We start from the raw sequence: 26,095 nt of genomic DNA, 5'->3' as shown, positions 1-26,095 counted from the left end.
TCGGTAATTGAAAGCAGTGCAACAATAAATCACATAGGCAGGTCCACCATACAGAATAAAACTGCATGTTTTTTGTTCTTCTACAGCATATAGATCTGCTTTGTAAGTCTTATGTCCTGTTCTGTTCCACGTTAGCTTTCTAGCTAATGTCTCCTATATCCACAGACATGGGCACTCGCATCTTGACTTACTGAACGAGAGACCAAACAAACATTGGCCAACATCAGTTTGCAGGCAAGATTAGATAATAAAATAATTAGCCACTCATCTTCTATCATGTTCAGTTTTTGTTTAAACTATTTTAGACAAGTGCTGATTTAATTTTATGATCATTTTAGAGACTGAAGTTTGTGGTGCTGTTGAACTGTATTGCATTATAGTGACAGATGTCTATTACTTTGTCCACCCCATTACCAACAGGGGTAAGCTAAATAACCAAAACACCTCTCTGTCTTTATGAAGATGGTAGGATTTATTGCAGGACGGTTGCGTTAGACTGCATTAACTTTAGCTAGGGGTTCCTCATAAAACTGGCAACTGAGTGTAGCTTTGTTTACGCTGTGTCTCAGTGGTCCTGCTGAATCAGCTGCCAATCAAAACCGAACATTTCCCACCAGTCATCCTAGCTTTAGCTGCCCACTCCTTTTCATGAGGAACAGGGTGAGATGCTGATCATACTTTAACACGAGAAACCATGTAACATTTCCAGCCAGTTTGAGAGTGGAGATGGAATTGACCTAATTATGGAAATATGTTGTTTATTTAACTACACAGCAAAATAATACAAGACGCAGAGAAGGAAGTAGCAGTGAGTTCAAAGAAATTAAAAGAGGTTAATAAACCATTTCAATCACACAGTATATTTGGCATTCCTTTGCTGCAATTTCTCGTTAATTATCAGCCAACATGTACACAGTGAGATATATCTGCAATAAACTAATATCAACCAATAAATCAAACAAGCCACTTTATCTGTTTGGTCCTACTCAGAAGACCCTTTTCTCTAAAAAGGGTAAGAAAAATAAATAATAAGAAATTACTTTTGACTTGAAATACTGAAAACACATGAGACAGCCGCTTCTTAAGGCTTTATTGTAGAGCTGCACCCCGGCAGGTAAGACGGAAGTGTGGAAGTGAGGAGATTTTGGTCAGAATTGATCAATACGATATTAAAAAAAAAGGATGGGAAAGTCCAGTTCATGTCAGAGTTCTGCTTTATTAATGACACAGAGCTTCAGATCAGCAAGAGGCAGATCAGATAAGAGGGAGGCAGTAACCAGGTCGCCTGTGATCGCTCGGCACATGATCTCTGTACCTCAAATTAACAGATTGTTTCCTCGCACAGGGCGGTGTGACTGGTAGACAGGAACAGACAGCCCTGTGATAGGGGAATCCTACAGAAACTGTTTCTGATAAATAAACAGGTGATGAGTGGCGAGGATACTGTATGTGTTCCAGGAATGTGAATATATATCTTGGCTCAAAACATGCCATATTTAGTCAGCTTTGAGGCGAAACAGGGTTTTTTTTTCCCTTCTGAAAAACAAAACTGAGAAAAGGTTTGTGGGTTTCATGCTTTACTATTCAGGGAGATGCGTTTGACAGGAGGCAACGGTATTGCTGCATGCTGACATTTAACATTTTGTGTGTGCCATCTGTGGAGCCAAATAAAGCCCACACACTCCTCTCACCTGACCTCTCAAAATGTTTGTCTCCTTTATTTTCAGTTTCTCTCATCTTTCTCCATGTCTCTGTTCTTCTGTAGATTTTCAGTGATGCAACATCCATGTGGAGGCTGCTCATCTCTTAACAATGAACAGCTGATCGTAGAGCTGAAACTATTGGTCAATTAGTCAATGTCGATAGAAAATCTACCAATTAATCGTGAATGCTTGATGACAAACTGAATATATTTGGGTTTTGGACTGTTGGTCCGGTGCAACAAAACAAGCAAATTAATCCATTAATTAAGAGAAAAATCACTGGCAGATTATTGTAACACAAATAATAGTAGGATCTCAACTGAATAATCTCCACAGAACTAAACAGACATGGTTTGGTTAGGGAGCCGTTTTGACTGGGAGCTGATTATTTCTTTGTGGATTGTGATATGTTTAGATACTGTTGTCAACTAACAAACTTTTGTCTGTAAACATATCTGAGTAGCTCACAAGCCAATATACACTACATCTAATAGATACCGGGATACAGTAGTAGCTCACTTGTTTTCTTGCCAACATCTAAAAATTGGAAATAAATCTACACATCATGCAGATGATTTACTTTGACCTCAAATTTATCAAGAATGGAGGCCACAACAAATGGTTTCAGGTATCCTCCTGTTACATATCCAGTCATTATGTGCACAGCCAAACGCTCATAGATGGCATCCGTTGCTAGCACACAACAAAGTCAACAAAGCACAAACCTTCAACTCATTATAAACCGCTCTCTCTCTGTTTTTCTGTAAAGTGGGAGTCGCACACTCCTGTAGATTTTTTTTTTGCAGAACTGCATATTTTTAGACTCTGGCACATGCAGTAACAGGGTGATGTACCTTCTATTTACAGCTGTGTGCAAGATTCAAATTAGTTTTTGTGTTAATGTTAACATTCAAAAGGTCATGCTCCTCTGCTTTAAATGCCATGCCAACAACACGTGGAACATCAGGAAATGCAGCAAACTGCAGAGAAGAAAGTGACATTTCTGACAGAAGAGACGAGCCAGGTGGTTAATATTTTACTCGATTTAGTGTGGTGACTGAAAAATACTACAGCTGTATGTGGCTGCAAGTGTAGAAATCTTCCGTCATGCATGTATCTCTATGCTGAAAAAACACAAACTACAGTTGGTTGCCAGTGTGTCTAAACGTTTTGTAATTAGTCAATTTTTTCTTATTTTATTTACAGATTCAGCTCTTCAATTACATCTTTTGCAAGTTTTATTTAAATTCAGCAGCTCTGTCCAGGAAATTCTAACTCAAATTACTGAGACATTTGTTTCCACTTTCTCTGTAATTAGTATCAAAATATACACTTCTGTATGGTACTCTTGGAAATTACAGGTTCATAAAATAAAGCGATAAAGGTTTTATTTTCCAAATATGAAGATCCAAATATTGTTTCAAAGACTTATCCATGCTGCCAGAAAGAAAATTCTGGGGAGAAATACTGAATACCTGCATTGTAATGTATTATTATGTCTTATGTCTCTTAAAAGTAGTCAAATTTAAACATAGTGCTTGAAAACACTGAAATCAGCCTGATATCACACATTGGTAAACATACAGAAAACTTCAGGCCTCAGTCCTGAAGACAAAGCGGATGTGCTGACGGGAACAGCTGGGCTTCTATTGGTCAGGAACTGAGTGACACTAGTTAGATGGTAAATTCTGGTTGACCACACACGACGAACATGTGCTTACAATACTGTATTACCCGGTGCTAGTAACCACCTTAACCAGTAATTATGGTGAGGGCATGACCATCTGTTCAAGCTGGTGCAGCTTCTCTGACCAGCAGCTCATGGTAGTATTTAAAAAAACAATATCAGATGTCACTTTTCGAATCCACATGGATGTGTGGGTCAGGCATGGGTCTGTTGACGTTCATCAAGTTCATCATCTGTCCATGTCTGCCCTCCATCCACTTGAAGCCCAAAATATATGTCCATACACACCAACAAACACGTATGAACACATCTGTGTATGCAGATATCCAATGTAATATAAACAGAACTGCGTGCCATTTGGACTTTATTCATCCCTTTAATAATACCTGCACATAAGCTGCAGCCAATTATTTCTTATAATGCAGAGCTACACTAGTATATAGTAACCCAGCCCAGCCAATTAATTACTCACTGGAACATTAAGAAATTTCAAAGAAGTGAAACGACAACACTACTGATAATAGGTGTTTTGTCATTTAGTAGTTGCAGTAGTAGTAAGATGGTGACATCCATTGTAATAATAGTTACAGTATTTTCTGCAACAGAATGGCAGTTGTTATATCTGTAAAAGTAGTAATATTGTGATGTAATAGGAATTGAAACTAGTTCTAAAAAGATTAATTCATTCCGCAAATAGTAAATACTGAAATAAAAACCACATCGATTTTTGATAACTGATTACTCTTTTCAGTAAATCTGTTAAGCAAACATAAATACTCTTTAGGATTGGCTGCTTTTCTCTGTTTCATTTCACTGAACATCATCATCCCATACAAATATGGAAAATTAAACTACAACACATTGATTTGTTGATGTTAAAGATAAAAATTTTTAAAAAAGCCAAGGAAAACACCTTGTACGTAAACATGTACTGCAATCTGCAATCATCTGTCTTACATAACAGAAGTAGAAACAATGGCAGCCATGTTAATGCACTAGTAGTAATAATATTAGTAATGGAGCAATAAAGGTAATAGTACCATTAGTACATGTAGTAGCCACAAAAGTAGTTATCTTCAAGTAAATATTATATTTGTAATCATAGTAATGGCAGTACAACTTCTACATGAATACAAGTAGTAATATAAGTAGCAGCTGAAGTGGTGTGTATTTAAGTTATACTTCTGCCGCCAAAATGTTGTTTTAATCTGTATTTTCCTTTTTGATGTTTGAATTGCCTTTATGTGTGAAATGTACTCGGGTTTTCCCTTTTCTTATATGCATATCTTCAAACTCACTGGACATTGGAGAGGAACAGTGATATTATCAGTAACGTGATTACAAGATGTACATGTGAGTGCTGAGACAAAGTGAGTATGTGGTTGGTCTGAGTGTTTTCCTGCATGACACATTATGAGGGTGTTGGCTGGTATGGGTGTGTAGGTGTGTGCTGCGAGAGGGACAGGATGACTTAAAGATAAGAATCTCTCATTTCCATAGTCGGCATGCTTGATGGCAGGATCCTTGCCTGATTTCCTTATTAAGCTTAACAACAGCAGCGAGGTTAACACAAACATCATTCATTTCACACAGACTTCTCCACGTTAAAAAAACAACACCACGGACACCTCCTCCTACGATATCATTAACTTAGACCGAGACCTTCACTGGAAAACTCGTCCTCTGCAATTCAGGTTGACTTGTGACCTGGTTATTTTTGGACAACTACATCTCTGTAAAATGTAAATACTGGGACAGGGATGCTTGTTTTTAATGCTGTTATTGATTCAACATCATCTTGCATGGAGGCCTTACATAACCAGCTGTATGCCAATGTGTCAGCATGCACTCCAGACACTGGGGAGATTATTTTAGTCCCAATCCTCTAAACAAAAATGTTCCCAACAGCAGGTTTCAAACTGGAGAATCAACTCTTCACACTGAATGACAGTGGCACAATATGTATAATTTGTGTCTGCTTGTTCCAACACATCTTTGAAGCTGTGTGATGATCATATCAACATAATAAAAATCAAATGTCAATCAATCAAATGTTATGCCTTTTTGCACATGTAAATGTTATTGATGTTTTGAGCATGGTTTCATCCAGACTCCCTCATAATTCAGTCACAAACACAGTATTTGCTTTCTTTAGGAACACAGTGATGAAACTAAAGTAATTCCAGTTATGCAAGACAAAACTATACATATTCACTGTACACATGTATAGGACAGCTTCATATGTAGAAAAGCTGTTCTAACCAACCCTGCATTTGGCCACAGGTTCTCGTCCACATCACACTATAGGTCGTCTCTTGCCATAAACCTGGCAAAGGATCTTTTTGCATGCCTGAACCATCCCTGGCAATCTTCTGCAGATATATTCAGACATCAAGCATTCATTGTATGCTGTATGGCTGGTTGTCTTTCCACCTCCATGAGGACAAGAATTCCTTTATTCCTTTCAGCTTACTCTCTGTTGAGGAATGGAGGGCAAGGTGGAAGGAAATGTGACACCATCCTGGGATGTAAACCACTCAGTGACTTGAAGAGAACAGTCAAACGCCACATCCTGCCACGCAATTACAAAATATTCTGGATTCTTCCTCACCTGGCACAAGTCTTATTTTATTTCTTTTTAGATGTAGCAGAATGTAGTAAATTGCAGTCTAATTTCCAGTGATTGCATGTTGGGTACTGAACCTGAATGTAACTGTTTTTAATAAATAGTATGTAAACATGTGCGAAGAGCAATGTGACTACACAGAGATTTGGTGGTGGTTAAGTTTGAGGGAGATTAACTATATAACTTTTGAAATATGTGGTCATTGAATGCATTTTGTGTCCAAGCAATGAAAGGTGATTACACAGTTATGTCCTAATTGACTTCTTTTGTGCTGGCGGTGTGAAGAGTTTTGAAAACTCAAGGCCTTGAGAAATACACGTTACATGTTGTGTAATAATAAAAAAAAATAAAAAACTATGTCGCTGCCCTGACTCAGCTGGAAAGAGTGTATTTCAGTGTACGTTGAGGAAATAAAAAATCATTGCCAAGCTTAAATCAGGTATTAAGTTTTGATCTGTAGTTTTGTAATTCTAAGCTTTATGTTTGCTGCATCAGTGAGAAGAGTGAGAGTGAGAAGATACTTTCAATTTCATAGCCAGGTGTATGATAGGAGTTTTATTTAAATGTATTAATAAGCGTCCGTACATATTGTTCTGTCATTGTAGAGAAGCATGACTCAGATATTGACTAGGAGGAGCTTAGAGCTATTTGCTTACATACTTAGTCACATTTATTTCAGAAAAATACAGCAGAGAAAAGATTTTCTGTATTTAATTTCCCTAAACAGGAACTGGAAAAAGTTTAAATCAGGTATTTAGTTTTGGTCTGCACTTTTGTTAGTTGATGCTGGGTAAATCTATGCTTTTAATTCCAGAAAATCTTAATGAAATAGCAGCATACATTTCTACTTCCAAACCCTAAAACTACAAAAGGAAAAATAGTTGAAATGTCAAAATAAGACTACAGCACTGGGCAGGTGATTCCTTTGTCCTTGCATGTACAGTTCAGTCTGTAAGTATTTGGACAGTTTAGTTTTGGCTCTGTACTGCAGTAGATTTGATCTGAAAAGAAGCAGTGTCAACTGGTTAAAGTGTTGACTTTCAACTTTAATTTGAGAGTGTTTATATTCACATGCAATAAAGCGTGTATAAACTGCAGCCTCTTTTTTTTTTTTTTTTTATACATAGTCCATCCTCTAGAGGTATAAAAAGGCTATGAGTCCCGCACTGTTCATTTAATATGGATACAAACACCTCCAAATAACCTTAAAGCTGAAATTCCACTTTGAAGTCTTAGAAGAATTAGAGCTATAACAAAGAACTACATTGCATAATCAATACTGCAAGTGCTAAATAAAGAAACACATAGGAGATGTGAAAGATAAATGACCTAACAGAGCAGATCTAATGTCGCATTGTGATACATTTTGAATTATGTCTGAAACTGAACAGTCACTTCTACAAAAACACATAGCTGCATCATCATTAAAGGCAGAGTAACTCATAACCACAACAATACAACAGGCTTTGCTTTGATGCCCACGGTGCGTTTTGAAGAAGCAGGTGTAACGCTATCCCTGACTAGATGATCACGGTTTGAATAAAAGTACTGTAGCGTACTTATTGTGCAGTTTCACTTGATGCTGATCTGAAATTAGATAAGGGTGAATTTCAATCTGGGAGGCAAATTAAAAAGTTTCAATCTTTTTTTCTCTTCCATAAATCTATAAAGGAACGAGCACAAGACACAAGCCCTGTGCTTGGAGATAAAGAAAGTGTCAGCTGGGGTGCATTGGAACAAGTGATATGATTCCACCCAGTATCATGTACTTACAGCTCTTTAAAGAGTAGCTAGATTCATTTTTATAAACTAGCTTTTTACTCGTTTTAATTTTTGTTTTGCCTAGTTGTCTGCTTTTAATGGCTGTTGCTCTGTCTCAGTTCACTATTACTACCACCACCACCACCACAAAGCTTTGATCAATTGACAGAAGATGTTGACACTTTTATCCAGAGCAATTTACCCAAAGCTTCCGTTTCTATGACCAAAATATTACATTAGTATTACTAATAGAAAAAAAACACTAATTACCAGATTCATTAAGTAAATTAAGAGTACTGATTAAAGTCCTTTTCACCATAATACGATAACAATTTATCTCAACACCACAACCACCTTCAATGCTTTTAGCTTCTGAAAATGTAGTCTGCAACACCTTAAATCCACGACGTTACAGAAGTTGTGCAGCAGTAAATCCTACCTTAATGAAGGTTGTAAAATTCATTTGTTGTTGAAACTGTTAGATACGTGTTGAATCAACTGTGTGGTCATTTTGGAGGCTTAAGTCTGTGGTACTGTTAATCTGTATTGCATTATACTGACTATAGGTGTTTATATTATTTTGTCCACTTTAATTAACAGAAAAACCTCTCTAAAAGGAGTCTCAACAAAAACTGAACATTGTAATCTTCATGAAGATAGGATATAGAGCAGGACTGCTGTATTAGACTGCTTTAGTTTTACTTGCAACAGTGTCAATGTATTTTTTTTAACCTTTTTAACCAGTGTTCATGTAATTAACAGTTCATGATTTACTGAACTGAAAACAATCACACACATGCAGCTACAATGAAGAAGATATTCCCATGTTCTAATAATCTTTTGTATTTTTGTGCATGTTGTTTTGTGCCATAAACTCAAAACATGATGCATGTTTTGTTAACTATTTTGACTAAATCATGATATAAAGTGTAGAGAATTGTATAAGAGACTTAAGGAGGTTGAATTGAACTCACCATGACATTAATTCTTACACTGTAAACTAATAATATACACCTCTTATGTAACAGCACAATGTAAGGAGATACATAAAGATTTATGATCTTTTAAGATCTTTTAGTAGGTATAAATGAATGTTTTCCTAAAATTATACAAGGTTTGTTGTTCACCCTCCTTTATTTTCCACTACATACTTTCTATATTTGCATTGTCTGATTCACCGTTAAAGAGGATGTAGCTGAGTAGAAGCTAAAAACGTCGCATCCTCCTCCATGGTCATTAACTGTCTGAATTGTGCAGCCTGCAGAAAGCTACAATTCAACCTTTAACATTTCTAATATCCATTTTATGCTGACTTAAAGTGAGAGACACCAGTGGGGTGAATATTATCTCCCTCACAACCGCAGGTGACTCAGAAACTCACAAACACACTCACATGAGAAGAAAGATGTGAAACTTTATATATTCAAAGTTCAAAGAAAATGAAATTCAAACACCGAAGTCGATTCCACAGCTTGTTTAAGGATGTTTAAATCTGTTTTGGGATTTTACTGCCATATCTTTGTGTCAATGTAGAGGCATGACTTCGATATTTAATAAGAGGCATTTAGTTATTCTCTTACATTCTCTCTTACAAATAGTTAAACCCTTTAATATAAATTATTGATCACTCATTTTCTTAAAGACTGCTTCTACAATTTTACTGTTTTTCAATAACATTTAATAATTCTGTAATGTTTAAAAGAAAATAATACACAAGTCCGACACTATACATCGCAAACAATTTTAAAGGATTTTTATACTATACAGTTATACTTTATTGGGGTATTAATCTCATTATACACTATCTACATTTCTTCATGGTTTAAAAAAAAATACATCATTATGAATTCCTGCTTATGTGACTTGACATAATGTGTGTGTAAAACTGTGTGTGAAACTGTGAGAAGGAAAAACAAACCCAAAATGTCAAATGTCTGCCCTCTCATCACACAGGAAGCTTATCAGGCTGTGACATTTTGATTATCTGGTCCCTGTTGTTTTTTTGTTTACAGAGTGAAAACATTTAACTTGTCAACAATATCCAGAGATAGATATTTTCATGGCATTCCAAGGAAGTCGTGCCGTCTTGTTATTTATAACACTTTAATCAAATCTCACGTTTTTTCTTTAAGGACTAAACCGTTTTTAATTCTAAAAAAATATCTTACTTGCTGTTTTAATTAGGATCTTTTACCTAACGTGTATGCAGCGATAAATGACGGGAGATCCCCTGGTGTGGGGGAGGCTACTTTGATGGAAAAACGAGCTTCTGTCGACCTTTATTTCTCCTGGTTTAATATTAGGCTATGCTACATTAAATAATAAACTAAAACGGCTGTAGAGGCATATCAAGATCAATATATACATCAACACCGCAAAAAAATTCAATAAAAAGCGTTGCGCACAAAAGCGTGGAAGAGGAGCTCCGCAGTGAAGAAATCAAACTGGATATTGGACGTGAAAAAGGACAAACGTTAAAAACAGGAGTCTCATTTGGATTTCATTTCATTTCTTTTTAGCTCCAGCGACGTGTTATGTGTGACAACAGCAGAGGCTCGGGTGACTTGTTTTGAGCTTTGCAGGCCATCATGTGTCAGAATTAAAGTGAGTCCAAATGTGATCTGTAGCTGATGTGGAAAATCGTTAACAGATGAAGCTAAAATACGTTAACATTCATTTGGAAATCGCACATGTAGCGTAATTAATCGTCACACTGACTCTGGACATTATTTCTTGCCCAATCTTGAGTCATTTCCTGCAGCTGCAGCCGATTTTATATTTAATTTCCAGCAGAAACAGAAAATCAAAACAGGCTACAGACACTTTACGCTGCTGTAAAATATGAAAAGATGTTTTATTTTCTGCATCTGATTCTTTATAAAAAATATCCCGAAGTGATGACGTGCTTGGACACTTTTTAAGATTTAAAGCGAAGTCATACCTCTATAGTTTCCTAATGTCTTATCGCTGGTCATGCATGTGTGTTGCAAGTCACAAATAACCCAATTTGAAAAAGTATTTCTCTCTTTTTGCCCTATCAACACTACACATATTAGCATGAAAGCAAAACACACAAATGCATTTTATTTTAATTCATTGATGGTGATATATCTCTTAAGCGAGGTAAATACCTTTTAAAGCCTGTGAGGGAGACACAGCATTTTTTTTTCGTTTTGGTAAAAATCACATTTCACCTGCGATTGTTTTGAAATCATGGTAAGAAAAATTAGAAAGCGGCGAAATAAGCGCTTTTTCTAATGGATCACCACGATGGACACAGGAGGAGGTCCTTTGCAAACGACTTCACAGCAAAACCAGTGTTTTATAACAACAAATAATGAACAACGTGACTTTCAATAAAAAGAGAAAAATAAAAACAGCATAATTATTTTATTATGTGTTAATAAATAAACAAATAAAAACCCAACATAATTCTGTTTGTAGGAATATTTGGCTACTAAACAAAGAGATGAGCAGAGAATAGGCCTACATTAAAGCAGCTGTCTTTAATATAATAACTTTAAACTCAGTAGGCTATTAAGAGCCACAACTACCCTATCAGAACCTAAAGTAATATTATTAGAATATTATAGTGATTATTTGGATGAAAAGTTTTTTTTTTTTTTGCCGGACAACCGCTGTGTAAAATGTTAAGACTGGAAATAGCCTATAATATAGGCCTACTGTACATCCTGTAACATAGACTCTGCGTTTTCATAATGTAAAATAGTGGCTCTGGTTGTGGTTTATGTTGGTGTTGGATGGAAATTTCAACAAAAAGGCGTCGAAATAATAATGTTTTCAAAGTTAACTAAAAAGTATTTTCAGGTACTGTAGCAGAAAAATTCTGTTGGAGTCAACAGGCTGTTTTCTGCAGGGAGGAGTCGCCCTCTAGTGGAGAGAATATTTAAGTACACATCAAGTCTCCGTCTAACGCCCCTCTTTCTTTAGTACACACACACACACACACACACACACACACACACACACACACACACACACACGCTTAGCGAGTATCATGACTTGATATTACTGTCACCTTGCCTGGTTTCTGTTTCTGAAACACCCATACAATGAGAGCTACACCTACCCAGGTAAACACTCGTGACATGATGACTTATTAATGCTGTGATGATGTGGAAAAGTAGTCAAACCCTGCCATTGTTTCCTGGAAAGCAGGCGTCCCCTGTGTGATCAAAGTAGTGAAAACCCAGCAAACCTTCAGAGCTGCACAAAGAAAAGTAACTGGATTCAAATAGAAGTACCTCAGTGGTAATTTATGATAATGTCCATACTGTTACACCACAAATTCAGGTTCTGCACACATCCATCTGTCTTATACTGCTCAAGGGGCTGCAGACTATCCCAACCTGCACTGGGTCTCTCACCCAGTACACACTGAATAAGTGTTCAGTGTATGTCAGGGCTAAAGCCTCTCATAAACTTATAAAATAGGATACGCTGTTTGAGTTTAAGCAGCATATGGAGTTATTAGATCACACAGAATCTTAAATTAAGTCTTGCGTGTTATAGTTTATTCTTTATTAGTGTAAATACAATGAAAAGAACTTGACTTAGTAGTACATTGCTGGCTATTAAGTGGTAATAGTAAATAAAACAGGGGGGGAAAGTATTTAATTAGTTAAAGGCTTCCTGATTTTAACAGCAACCCCAAATCCCCCCAACAGGATATTTTCGGGTTTTGATACTTTCACAATCTACCTGTCTTTTGCTAGTTTCTCCACTGTTGTCCACCATTTATCCACTCCAAGTACTGTACTTAAGTAGACTTCTGTGGTACTATACTTGAGTATTTACATTTTATGTTACTTTATACTTCTACTCAACTGCACGTCAGAGGTACGTATTGTACTTGATGTACAATTCTCTCTGCGTATCTACATATGTCTCTACATCTCTCTCTCTTTCTCTACCTACCCATCCATCTATATATGATTATCTTATAAAATACACTTTAAATATTTATCATAATATATCACAGAATTTTTTGTGCAGAGCAAGTACTTTTTCTTTTGATGCTTTAATTACATTTTGTTGATAATACTTTAACTGAAGTCAGATTTTGAATTCAGAATGTGTTACTAGTGATGGAGCATTGTTAGACAGTTGAATTGGTACTTTTACTTACAGTAAGTAAAGGATCTGAGTACTTTGTCCACCACTGTCCACTCTGGGGATCATTTTTGAAAAGCTCAGTTTTCGGCGAGGAAAAAGTGCTGGTTTTGTGTGGACAGAAAACAGAAAAGAAAAAGAGAAACAGGCATTTTTGTGTAATGTAACAAGCTAAATGTGGACATACTCTTAACATCTAAATGTCTTTGAGTCAACGGGGCCAAACATGCTCTACCTGCAGGCTGCTTCTGAATATGGGATAAATTCATTAAACCCAGCTACCTGTTGCACTTTGAAACATGAATCTATTTTTGTCAATGCTGATCCCTCAATATATAGTTTTTTTATAAACAAATGATTCCATGGGGGAGATGATTGGTATCCTCTAATTGGTGGAATTGTTTCTGCTAATGATTCCCAGAATAAAAACTTACTGTACTTTCCCCTAAACCCTGTTGTTTTCTCCCTCCCCCAGCCATCGCCCTGTTTGCTTTAAAGAGCAAGAACAATAGAAAGCGCCGATTACAGTCACCTCACGTTTAGACCAGGTAACGTGCCATGAAGTTGAAAGTGCGTGGTGAGAATTGAGAGGCAGAGGATGGTGAGATTTTTGAGGCTGTAAATTTTGTTATCATTTCTGCTGTTTGGTACTGAGAATCTCAGTGGAAAAAGGGATTTACAAGAAACATCAAAATGAAAGTCTGACTTATTAGTTACAATAAGTTTTGTTCCACCAAGTAAAATACCTTCAATGACATCGCCAATGTGGATTTTTGCCCTAATTTAATAAACTGTGTCAAGCTAAATGCTAATATTTAGTGACAGTAATATTTTGTCACAAATTACAGGTTATATTTGGTCATCTGTCCCTGGTGCTGTTGGACTCTTCAATCACCGCTGTTTACAGCAGAACAAAACAACTACTGTAATAAAATAATACTGCAAGCATTGACCTGTTGCACTACCGTCTTCATTTATCAATACACTTTAAACACTTTGGTTTTGCAGCTACAAGTGCAATAACTGTATTTTAAGATGTGAAGATATTCTAACACTGTTTTCTGCATACACAAGAATTTCCCAGTTTCTGTATTTCAAATACTTTATTGCACCTATCTTGTGACTGTTTGTGACAGGCATTTAGTGCAGATTAATGCTTTTCTTGATGAATCTATTAATTGCTTGATCTATAAAATGTAAAAAACAAAACAAAAAAAACAATTGGTAAAACATAATCTGTTGTGTTTTCCTACGTCCTAAAGAGATGTATTAAAATTTCACATTTGAGAAGCCGGAACCAGAGAATATTTATCAGTTTTACTTAAAACTAAAACAAATTTTTACATTTTCTGTCGATTGACTAATTAAAATCAACTGATCCCTGCAGCTCTAGTATTTAGTACCCTTTATTTTAGCTTCCTCATGCTCCATTTGTAAATAGATGCTGCCTTTCTATTTATTTATTTATTTAAGTTATGTATCCATGCATCTGGCCCTGTACTCTGCTGTGTGGGATCAATAAGTTCATCTAAATGAATGAAAAGGTGACACAGCACAAGTCTTTAGCTTGTAACAACTTCAAAAGCAGTGAATTAAACCAACATGACTATTGACTACAAGGCTAAATGTATCATAGAGGCCACTAGAGGCTGACAATGCTCTCAGTGACGATGATGTCTTGTTTAAAGTTACTGAACGCAACCATAGCAAATGCTACACAAAGCCTTTTTAAGTTTGACAGATGGCCATTTTAAAAGATAAACGAACTCTGTAACCTCTGTATTTCACAAAACAGAATCAGGAAATGATGCCTCTCGCAGGCGGACTTAGTCATTTTACTTTGGGAGTTAAAAAGAGTTTTGGCCGACAAATGAGACACCTAACCGTAGAATGTGTGTATGAATCTGAAAACATCTTTGTCATCTGTGGCTTTTCTTACTACCCCTGAGCGGTGATGTTTGTGGCGTTTACTCATTTACTGTATCTCGGAGCGTATTTCATGATGAGTAAAGGTGCAACAGAACACACACACCCACGCCCGCCCACAAACTAGTGACCTACTACTGTTTTCACCTTGACAGGATATTCAGCTCTGACATTTATTGATCTCGAACCTGACATCTGACTCATGAGAACACACACACACACACACACACACACACACACACTTATCCAGTGTTTTGAAAGGTCTATTCTCATTTAGGGACACAAACCACCAGATCTCAACCGGGCCTACAACACACACAAAGACATAATGCACGCCCACACACACACACACACACACCCCCACACCATTCCCTAGCCCTTTACTCTAACCTTAACCATCACAACTACATGCCTAACCTTAACCCATACCCTAACCTCGGCATGTGACAGTCTTTTCATGTGAATTTCTTCTTTTGTATTCTATATTTAAAACAAACAAACTTTCCAATTATGAGAAATTATTTTCTTTTTTAACCATTTAAAATTCGATAACAATCAAGAAAAACTCCTCCACAACAGATTTATAATTTCCAGCAAACCTGCCTGCATATACCATTTGAGCCCACATGTGGCACCTCGACCCCATGGATGAGACGTTACTACCGGTACATTACATTACTGACTCATGAATTTCTATGGTGAGAAGGCATTTTAAGGACAATGTCAGGTTTCATGTTCAGACAAACCAAAACCAGTTTGATTGAAACCAGTACGAAGCTTACACAAAACACGCGCATTTTAGTCATTCTGTGTTTTGTTGTTTTCTTCTTCTTCTTTGTTTTATTGCAGCTCATTTCTGCCTGTTCGTGTTCAGCATTTACTTTAAAGCACTCACAGGAAAAAAAGACTCGCGTGACTTTGCTTGTTTCAAGTGAAGTTGAGTCAAAATTGCTCTGTGATTTTACATCGTTTCTGCTATTGCTTTGGTCCTTTTCAGAGACGATCATCAAACACACTGAGACGAATACATTTTAAAGTGTGCAATCATTTGTATGCAACATTTCAGGTGCAATATTATCTCTAACGTAATGTATTTAACTATTCTCATACTGAAAGCACAGTGCTGATCGTTATATACCTCGAGGGAGCTGTGGTGCAAAGTCATTTTCTAATCTCTCGTTTCTGCTTTAATCCTAAAGATGACACATAGCAAGTTCTCACTTTGTCTGCAGCTGCTCTTATCTGCTGAGCACAAAAATTCAAATATGTAAGTATATTCCTCTAAACCTAGTTTAACTCTTTAAAACTCAAATATCTGTACTGCTGAATCTGAGTCCCTCTCTTCATCTGTGGCTTTTGGAAAGGCACATCATTTGATTCAACTGATCAGTCTGACACTCAACATGAACCAACAAGTTTACAGTTAGTGTAATTTAAGCAACAGGACATATCATTTTGTGCTTGTAGAATAGCAGCCAAATCAGCAAATCAATGTACTGCAGCTTGTGTGAAAAATTTCTTTAGCGCTTTATCTTAGCGCTTCAGGGGATGGGGACTCATTTCAACCACCTTCGATGTTTAGCATGCACCTGGGTGATGCACAGCAGCCATCTGCGCCAGAAGGCTCACCACACATCAGCTTGGAGGGATAGAAACATAGAGCTAATCACACTGGAGGATGATTAGATGTCAACATGGACAAAGCCAGGGTGGGAATTTTGCCAGGACACCGGGGAACCCCCCCCCTTTAATGCAATAACTGCCATGGAATCTTTCCTGACCAGAGTGAGTCAGGAACCCCAGTTTAATGTCTCATCCGAAGGACGGCATCTCCTAAAGCACAGCCTCCCCATGACTGCACTGGGATTTTTTTATTAGGACCAGATGGAAGACTGCAACCTACTCACCCACCAACACCTCTTCCCGCAGCAACTTAGTTTTCCCAGGGGGTCTCCCATCCAGGTTCTAGCCAAGCCCAAACCAATGTGGCAAAATGTTACAATGGCTTTGACCAGCTGAAGAAAATAGTGTATCAACAGAATTCATTAGACACAGTTAGGAATAAGCAACCCTGTATACATTTATATATTACTAAATTGTTTTACCAATTAAGTTGTGCTGTCGAACATAATTGTTGGCTTGAATATAATCAGAGGCAATGTTTTTTTGAGTGAATAATTTTTGTATGGCACTGGAGTTGCAGGGAGGTGGTTGAGAATGGTGGGCATCCACAGTGCAGGACCGTGACTCCAGAGTTTGTATCCAGACTAAAGTCTGTGGTTTCTGTTAAATGTTAATACAATCCTGGGTCCAAAAAAGTTGGCACACTTGTAAAATGTAAATAGAAACAAAATAGGATGGTTCAAAACTTTGAAACACCAAATTTATTTGAAAACAGCACAAAGACAACTGAAAATGTTTTTTGGATAATGATATACCCATTTAAAATATAATGGTTGCAACGCGTTTCAAAAAAAGTTGTTAAATGAAGAGGTGGGAACTGAGGAGACCAGCTGCAGTAATCTTCAACTGCAGTAACCTTCAAAGTGGGATGTTTTCCCATTGTAGCTTGATGTAGGATTTCAGCACAACAGTTCATTGTATCCTTTGTCGTATTTTATGTTTCATTATGTGCCAAACCTTTTCAACCGGTGACAAGTCAGGACTGCAGGTAGGTCAGTCTAGCACCCTTTCTAGCACCTAGACTCTTGTACTACGGAGTAATGCCGTAATAAGTGCAGAATGTATTTTGGCATTGTCTTGCTGAAATAAGCAAGGTTATCCCTGAAAAAGACCTGAAATTTTCTACTTGGCAGCATAAATGCTCCAAAACCTGTTTATATCATTCAGCATTAATGGTGATTGGTGGTAATGAATGGCTGAATTCCACACAGAATTTAAGACCACGGGACAGTTTTCCACCTCGCCTCAGTCCATATTAAAATTAGCTTGGGCCCACAGACCACACACGGCTTTTCTGGATCTGGTTTACAAATGGGTTCCTCTTTGCATGGTAGAGTTTCAACTTGGATTTGTGGATGCAACAACGATCTGTGTTCATAGACAATGGTATTTGGAGGTGTTCTTCAGCCCATGCAGTGATGCCCTCTTCAGAATCGTGTCTGTTTTTGGTGCAGTGCCATCTGAGGGCCCAAAAGGTCACGGCCATCCAATATTGGTTTTTGGCCTTGGCCCTTGCATACAGAGATTTCTTCTGATTCTATGAATCTTTTAATGCCATTATCTACTGTAGACAATGAAATCCCCAGATTCTTTGTCTTCCACAAAGTGGTGAACCCCTCCACATCTTTCCTTCAGAAAGACTGGAATGCTCTTTTTAAATCCAATCATGTTATGAACTTGTTGCCAGTTGACCTAATTAATTGTGAGATGTCCCACCAGGTGTTTTCTTTTAGCATTTCATAGCTTGTGCAGTCTTCTGTTGCCACAGTATCAACTTTTTTTTAACGTGTTGCTGGTATCAAGTTCAAAATGGGCATATTATTTTCCAAAAACAAGAACATTTTCAGTTAAAACATTTGATAAGTTGTCTTTGTGCTATTTTCAACTAAATAGGGGGTTTCAATGTTTTGCACCTCATCACATTTTGTGTCTTTTAAAACCTTACACAGTGTGCCAACCTTTTTGGAAACGGGGTTGTAAAATTATATTTTCTCACGCCACTCCTGACTTCCTAATCTTAACCAGGTGCTATTAGTGCCTAAACATAACCATTAAAAGGATTTTTAATAAAATCAGTTAATACTGTGTGGCTCAGGTGGTAGAGCGGGTCGTCCACTGATCACAGGATTGTTGGTTTGATCCCCATCTCCTCCTCCTGTCCAGAAGTGTCCATGGACAAGACACTAAACCCCAAACTGCTCCCGATGGTCAGACAGAACCCTGCGTGGTAGCTAGCTCAGAAAACAAATGAAGCATGTTGTGAATGAACATTTTACTAATAAGTTCAGTTTCAGCAACAACAATTTGTCAGATACGTTATTTTACTAAATTTCCTCATTAAGTTGAAAGAAAACATAATCCGGTTTGCATTATGTTTTCTTCAAAACATATTTGCAGTCAAATTTCTACGAGACGGGCTTTGAATAGCTGTATTTTTCACAAGGAATCTTGGCTGATTCTGTGTTTTTTCAGCAAAACAGCACTGGCCAGATACTTTGGTTTGCTGACAACACAGTTTTGGCTTGATTGTTAATGGATGCCTATTTATAGCCTATATAATAGAAGCGAGCTTGTGACTAGTTTCGTGTTCAAGTATACATTGGATGCTATGCTTGCTAGCTAACAACAATACAGTTTAGTGGACTCCTTTAACATTTATCCCACCATCTTTTCCAGGTATTTCTTTATCTCTCACCTGGCTTAGTTATTTATTAATCCGTTTTCTACTCACAGCTAACTCTCTAGTGGACCTTGAGTGGATGGAACATTGCTGGGAAATGTGTCATGCAAATATTAACCATGTACAGTTTAGATAAGTGTTTACACAAGCCTGGGACGTGAATGGCAGCTACATCAGATACTGTATTTTTTAAATGTATGGGGGTGAGAGTGTTTGGAGCTTCTCTACCCGGCAACAGAATGCTGAGTCATCTCTGTCATAGCCCTCCCACGCCTACCCACACTGCAGTGCTCTCGGTCTCTCTCAGTGGTGGAGCTGCATGGCCACGGACATGATACCAAAACTAACTGCATCACTTCATCCAGGCACACAGATGACAAAAACACACATTTACCGTAAACGGGGGGAGCCTTGACGGAACAGGGCTGGCATGTGTGGGTGTGAGTGTGTTTTGTGTGTGTGTGTGTGTTTTGTGTGTGTGTGTGAGACAATATATGGAAACTGATACCACTTAAAGGCCATTATGAAGAATGTGTAGAATGAAAGGAGTGAGAAAAAAGCAGAGTGAGAAAGAGAGTGAAAGAGATATTGATATTGAGACCAACTCTCTAGGCCGCAGTTTGATGAACTCACTGACATTTATGAAGGTCAAGGTATAAATTGATCATGACAATCCAGTGGAATTTGATAGTAAACAAGTCAAATTAGATTCACAGGTGTAATTAAATTAAAATTTCTAATAAGATGGACATCTCTCAACAACACACTACAAATACAAAGCAGGCCGTAACTACCACTGAGACATCAAGCTTTGAATGTTTTTGTCACATCAATATTTCAGTTCTTACACATTCAGATTAAGAAAGGGAAAGGTCTTTAATGTTTTACTCAAATTTAAGCCTTAATAGTAGGCATATGTAAGAAATCAACTAAAATATAACTGCTAACACTGCCCCTCCTGAATCCATTGACCTTGTTTTTTTTCTGATTGAAGTAACAAGTTTGTTCAAGAAATGGTGCAGACAAGAATGACACGTTTGTTACTTTTTCAGCTGTGCAGCTGGGAGCCCAAATTACACATTACTTTCTACATCTGCGCAGCCACGACGATCTGTGCCATAAAATTTTTCATGTGCATGTCCCGAGCTTCTGGACATGAGCAGAACATGAGCTGAGGCTTGATGAGTGTGGTAACTAGACATGTCTGGAACTATTTGGTTAAAACAAACAAACAAACAAAAAACAAATACTGTAGTATGTACAGGCCAGCATGCCCATTTACTATCTACACTGCTGTTCATGTCTATTTTGGGGTATATTTAGGGCCACTGTTGGTCAAAAGACCAAATACAACAAAAGATGGTTAATTGTTAACATTAATTTCATGAATGGCTGACTGACAGGGGTTCACAATATTAATATTGACTCAAAATCTGTGTAGCTGACAGTGATTGTCAGTGTGATGATGACAATGCTTCCCATAAAGTGAGGAAGGAAGATCCAGTGTAGCAAATCCACTGTTAAAATATGATAAATGATGAATTATATGGCGATTTGTACTTTTTGAGAAGCTAGCAAACAATTTCAGTGGTGGTGTATTTTTGAAGACCAATCCACAGCAGACAGGAAGTAGCTAGGAGCAAAGCATCTCTTCTCTTTGTATGGCATTAATGTTTTTTTGTACATTCCATTGCATATACACTCGATGGAAAGACCAAGCGGGAAGCTTCCGGTCAGTGATCTGATGCGAATGCGGAAGTCCCTGAAACCAGCATTCTATCGAACGGCCAGCAGGGGGCGACTCTTCTGGTTACAAAAAGAAGTCCGGCTCCATTAGAAATAATGGTAAAATGAGGCTACTTCTCACCTGAATAAGTACCTCAGTAAACACTTTCCTAATGAGTTTATGGTCTCAATTGCTAGTTTCATGTCTTCTTCTATACAAAATTATGTTCTTTTAGTAAATAATGGTTCCATTTATTTTAAAATGGACCATAAAGCAGAGTATGTTTCAGGGCGGGATAATCTAAGATTGACAAGTCGATACCATGGCGACCTGTCAATCAGGCTAGAGATAGACTCGTACCCTCGGCACTGTGTAAATTTAACCAGCGCCACTGAAAAAGCTTATTAGGAGTCGGCTTTCTCTGGTGAGTACATATAGTTTTATTGTTGTTCGCTAGACAATCAGCCCTGTTAAAATGATAGTTAAGGTGAATTACAGATGCACCTAGCTAAGCAAGCTAGCTAGGTCCGCACACAGCCGTTAGCTCAACTGTCTTGTCCAAATATGGTCACGTCCATTGCCGCTGGTTGCAAAAACTCAACATGGTGGCGCCCTATTGGCCAAACTAAAGGTTCAAAACTGCAGGCCACAAACCAAAGGGTGACGTCACGATGACTACGTCCATTTCTTATATACAGTCTATGAGTAAGACGCAAGTAGACATGATTTCAACCGGGGTAGTGCACATTTCGGCAAAAACGTGACCAAGCGATTTAAAAATGTTTCCACGAAAAGTCACTCGAATACTGGGGCCTTATGAATCTACAGAAATGAGAGGAAATAGGAGGGACTCGAGGAAAATAATAGGACGAAGGTGAGTTCGGAGAACAGTCAATGGCTGAACAGAACACAAACATATATAGGCACACATACCGTTGGTGCTTACAATGCTTGCTAGCTTACAGCTAACGTCTGTACAGTCGTCTGTTTGTGTGCGGTGGAAATTTGCCTCACCGTTTGAAAAGACCTTACCACTTGCTGTTTAGCTAGTTAACTAGTTAGAAGGCATAATTATCAAGGCCCCAGGAACAGCGGTGGGCTGTGAGATGATTTGGTATAAGTGAACACAGTCAGAATTACAAGTCACATGACGTGTGTACCGCAACGGATCAGTGAAATGATCACAACCCAATCAGCCACATAGATCGTAATCATGCCTGTTTGCGCCTGAGTTGTACGTTCAGATACACAATCAGATTTTTGTAGCGTACTGCACACACAAGAACCAATATAGCTGCCAGAAGATGCGAATGCTCAGTGTGGCTGTGGAGTCTATACGTGTCTTAAGTTTCTGCCACTGCACATATTACTGGACCTGTGAATGCAATTTGTGATTTGCCATCGAGGAAAACAAACAACACATACCCCTTAAGTTCCAAGTGATCATTTACTACATTTACAGTAAATTAAACATTTCTATGTATTGCCGCATACAACCTGTGCAAATATAGTTGTCACTTATAGCTAGCCCACTCAAAAAAGCCTTTCAGTTGATTCAAAATGTGAATCTGGAGTGCAGTGCTGTACGTTTGTTTTTGATAGTCTCCTCATATGCACATTGAAATAACATAAGCGAACAGCTCACAAATCTTATATAATGTGCGTCAGTACCAACTGTGAAACTTCCACTAACGTCACTGAAAGACTCATTCCTATACACAGATTGATCAAGGTGATTAAAATGCTCCTGAGCTGGACCTTGTTCCATCTGAAGACAGCTGCTGTAATATCACCAGGATACGTAACCCTGTTACTTTCACTTCAGCCCTTCACAGGTGCGGTCAGTGCGTCACATCATGATTACATGACTAAGTTCGGAGAAGCGGGCTACTTGCCAAGCAAGTGCAAAATATAGCCAATATCTACCGCAACCTGACTGACTGCCAAAAAATGAACACATTTGTCCTCACAATGCTACTTACCGTCTCTGTGATTATCCAGATATCTTCATTACACTTCTATTTTAAACCCATCACTACGGGACAAGAATCTACTTTTGCATGCTGTGCTATTTATTGCTCAAAGAAAATCACTTTGATCTATTTAGAAAAAGGGTATTCATCAACTCATTTTTACAGACGTAGGAGAAATAAAATGCCATTCAGCGGCTCACGGGGTCAAATCCATCAAAGTTTGGAAAGCGTGTTGTACTATTTTCTATCAAGCTCTTGAACCCTTCCTGCTCTTTAGCCGTGTTTTCTACAGTTACAAATAAACAATCCAAAATCTGGATTTTTTTTTCCTAAACTTTCTCTGCTTTACCAAATCTCAGCAGAAATGCTGATCTAGAATGACAAACCTGACCATACATTAAAATCTGAGTTTCCTAGAGCTGCGTTCCTTCTTAGCTTGATAAATACTGGCCAATGTTGAAATAAAGTCATGTCCAGCTAGCTTTCACTCACCAGTTTGTCTGTCTTCATCCTCCTCTTCATCAGAAAGTCTTCACTGAAAACTAAGAAAGGCAGAAAATGAGAGAGGAAAAAGGAGAGAAGGAATGTTTTAATCACTCTGAAGGAAGCCAGTTATCTTCCCACACACATTTTTGAGTGTGCTACTCACACAGGCAAACATAACACACATTCACAGAGATACCTCCAAAGGTCAAGATGAATCAGGAAAAGACAAAAAAGAAAGGGGGACAGAGATTCAGAGAATGACAGAAAATAAAGAGCCAGAACAGAGAAGAAGAATGAATAGAATGTAGAAAGAAAAGCAGATGACAGAGAGAGAGGAAAGCGCAGAGAAAGAATAAAATGCATGGCTTGGCTGAGTCATCTGTAACCACCACTTCCTCCAAGAGCTCTCAACTAATGACTGGCCAACTTTCTGAGGCAAGCACACACACACACACACACACACACACACACAAAAAAAACACAAGAATCTCCTTCTTAAGCTGCTGTCTTTCTTCCTCTCAGCTTCATACTGCTCACACCATTTTCCCTTAAACAGATTTGGGATGACTGTGTGTATGTACATGTGCGTGTGTGTGTATAAGAGAAAGCCTGAGAAGTCGACCCATGAACTGACCTGTGTGTGTTATGAGAAGCAGCACAATCCTCTGGTAAATTCCCAGGAAAATGTTTTCCCAGAACTCCCAGAGTCATGGCTTCTTAACTTTTATCCATCCAGTGAAGGGTTACTGATCCATACTATACGCTTCTGGGGAAATCAGCCCTTGCTTAAAGGAATAGTTTATCATTTTGGAAAAAAAATCCTGTTTGCTTTTTTTCCCCAAGAGTAAAATCAAGTGATTAATATCAATCTCATGATTGTGTGGTAAAGTGTAGAGAGTATGTAACCTTTGAGAGGAGAAATAACACACCACAACATTTTAGTATTTACCGTTTTCCTGTGAATGCTACTTGTAGCCACACTGGCTGCTGTTTAACAAAAGTTACATAGGCTTGCTTTAAGTATGAAGATAGAGTTAGAACATGTTTAACATAGCTTAGCATAAAGACTAGAAGCAGGAGGAAACATCAAGTTGGGCCTGCCAATAACTCTAAAGCTCACTAATTAACACATCCCATCTTGTTTGTTTAATCCATTCATAAACAGAGATGTAAAAGCGTTAAGTGGTGTTTTTACAGTGAGTTATGCACTGGAACTGTTTCTTGAAAAATACCAGTTTATCTTCTGAGCAGCATCTCTGGCTAATACAGATTGCCTGATACAGCATAAGTTTCAGTTTTGGCTTCTGTAAAGGCACTTTTTAACCTCACTGTGATAACAAGACTTCAGGATGCTGCACACAGTAACTTCACGCTGTTATTGGCGAAGAAACATTTCTCCCTTATTTGTAACCCCAAAAACCAAATGTTTTAAAATACTTGTTAAACCAACTAGTACGCATGTTAATTAGCAAGCTTTAGAGTTGTTTCTTGTTTTAACTGGACAGAACCAGGCTAACAATTTCCCCCTTCTGTAAGTTTTTATACTAGGTTAACTATGGCCCGAGTCCAGCTTTGAAATTATCAATTATATATTATAATTACAATATCAATTCTCTCAGATCCCTCTTGGAAAGAAAGCAAACAAGCATATTTCCCCAAGATTGTTTAACAATTAAGTTAAGAGCTCAACAAACCAAGACCTTGTTAGAACACATCTGGGTGCAGCAAGACAAATATGAGCTTTGAGGAATAGTTTGGTGATTTGGGAAATTTGTCTCTGTGGCGCAAATTGAGAATCCCACAAAGCACGAATAAAGAAAACCTGACTTGAATGGGCCCAACTACACAGTTTAAGGCTATTGGGGGCTGTCATTTATTTTATTTCTCTTGGACTCGACTTGACCTCATTTTATGTTGCTGTTGATGTCTTTGTCTAGTTTTTTGTAAATCGGAGCAATTGAAACATCTGCATCCTCAGCCTGACCAGCACTTTCTGTGACATTTAGGAACTCGTCATTTTGCCCAAGGTTACACAGACTGACACTGTAGTAATGACACAGATGGTGAGATAGAAGTGAAAACAAAATGACTGTATCGTCCCTAGTGTTTGTCTTTTCCTGTGATATTCAAGGCCTGTGTACATTCAGATGTAACCTTGGAACCACTCACTCTGATACAGTTTGCAATGTTTCGAGACAAGTTCTAAGAGTGCAGAGAGGCAACAGACCTGAAATCATCCATAATACAGAAAAGTGGGAACTCTGGATTTGACCATTATTCTATTGTCTCTATTCACAGTATAAATCAGTCTGCCTCTAGGATTTACTGATACAAATTAATTCCAGCCCCGTCTAGCACAGTCTGCTATCCGGAGGAAATCATGGGAACTCAGAGCCAATTTCGTAAATACACACATCCTCCTCTGCAGTTCCCACGCTTTTCTCAACACACACACATATACTGTACACAATCCCTCACATTCAAATAGACACACTCACAACTACAAACTTGGACATGATATCTCATGCATACCATGTGTAGTCATACCAGCAGTGACAAAATGGGGAACACAGATCATTGCACCGGATGCTACTGTAGTTCAGCCTGGTTAATTGCATATACTGTACATTGCTGAAGAACAGGATATGACAGCTCTGCAGTGTTACTGCTTCACTGCAGACTATATGTGCCAGTTTCTGGTAGAAGACCAT

General features: G+C 37.9%; 1 long non-coding RNA gene across 1 annotated transcript in view; it reads right to left on the bottom strand.

Annotated features, from left to right (window-relative positions):
- LOC119916812 overlaps positions 1-26,095 on the bottom strand; it is an 88,253-nt gene that overhangs the window by 39,699 nt on the left and 22,459 nt on the right. Inside the window, exon 2 of the long non-coding RNA XR_005447164.1 lies at positions 23,391-23,440. This is a non-coding gene — a long non-coding RNA (uncharacterized LOC119916812). The remainder of the gene's footprint in view (positions 1-23,390; positions 23,441-26,095) is intronic.

This window comes from Micropterus salmoides, unplaced genomic scaffold, assembly GCF_014851395.1.
Source record: "Micropterus salmoides isolate LMB-PRFRI ecotype aquatic unplaced genomic scaffold, ASM1485139v1 Ms_hic_scaffold_22, whole genome shotgun sequence".
Lineage (NCBI taxonomy): Eukaryota > Metazoa > Chordata > Actinopteri > Centrarchiformes > Centrarchidae > Micropterus > Micropterus salmoides.
The sequence above is the reverse complement of the archived record's forward strand: the minus strand, read 5'-3'. Positions and strand labels throughout refer to the sequence as shown.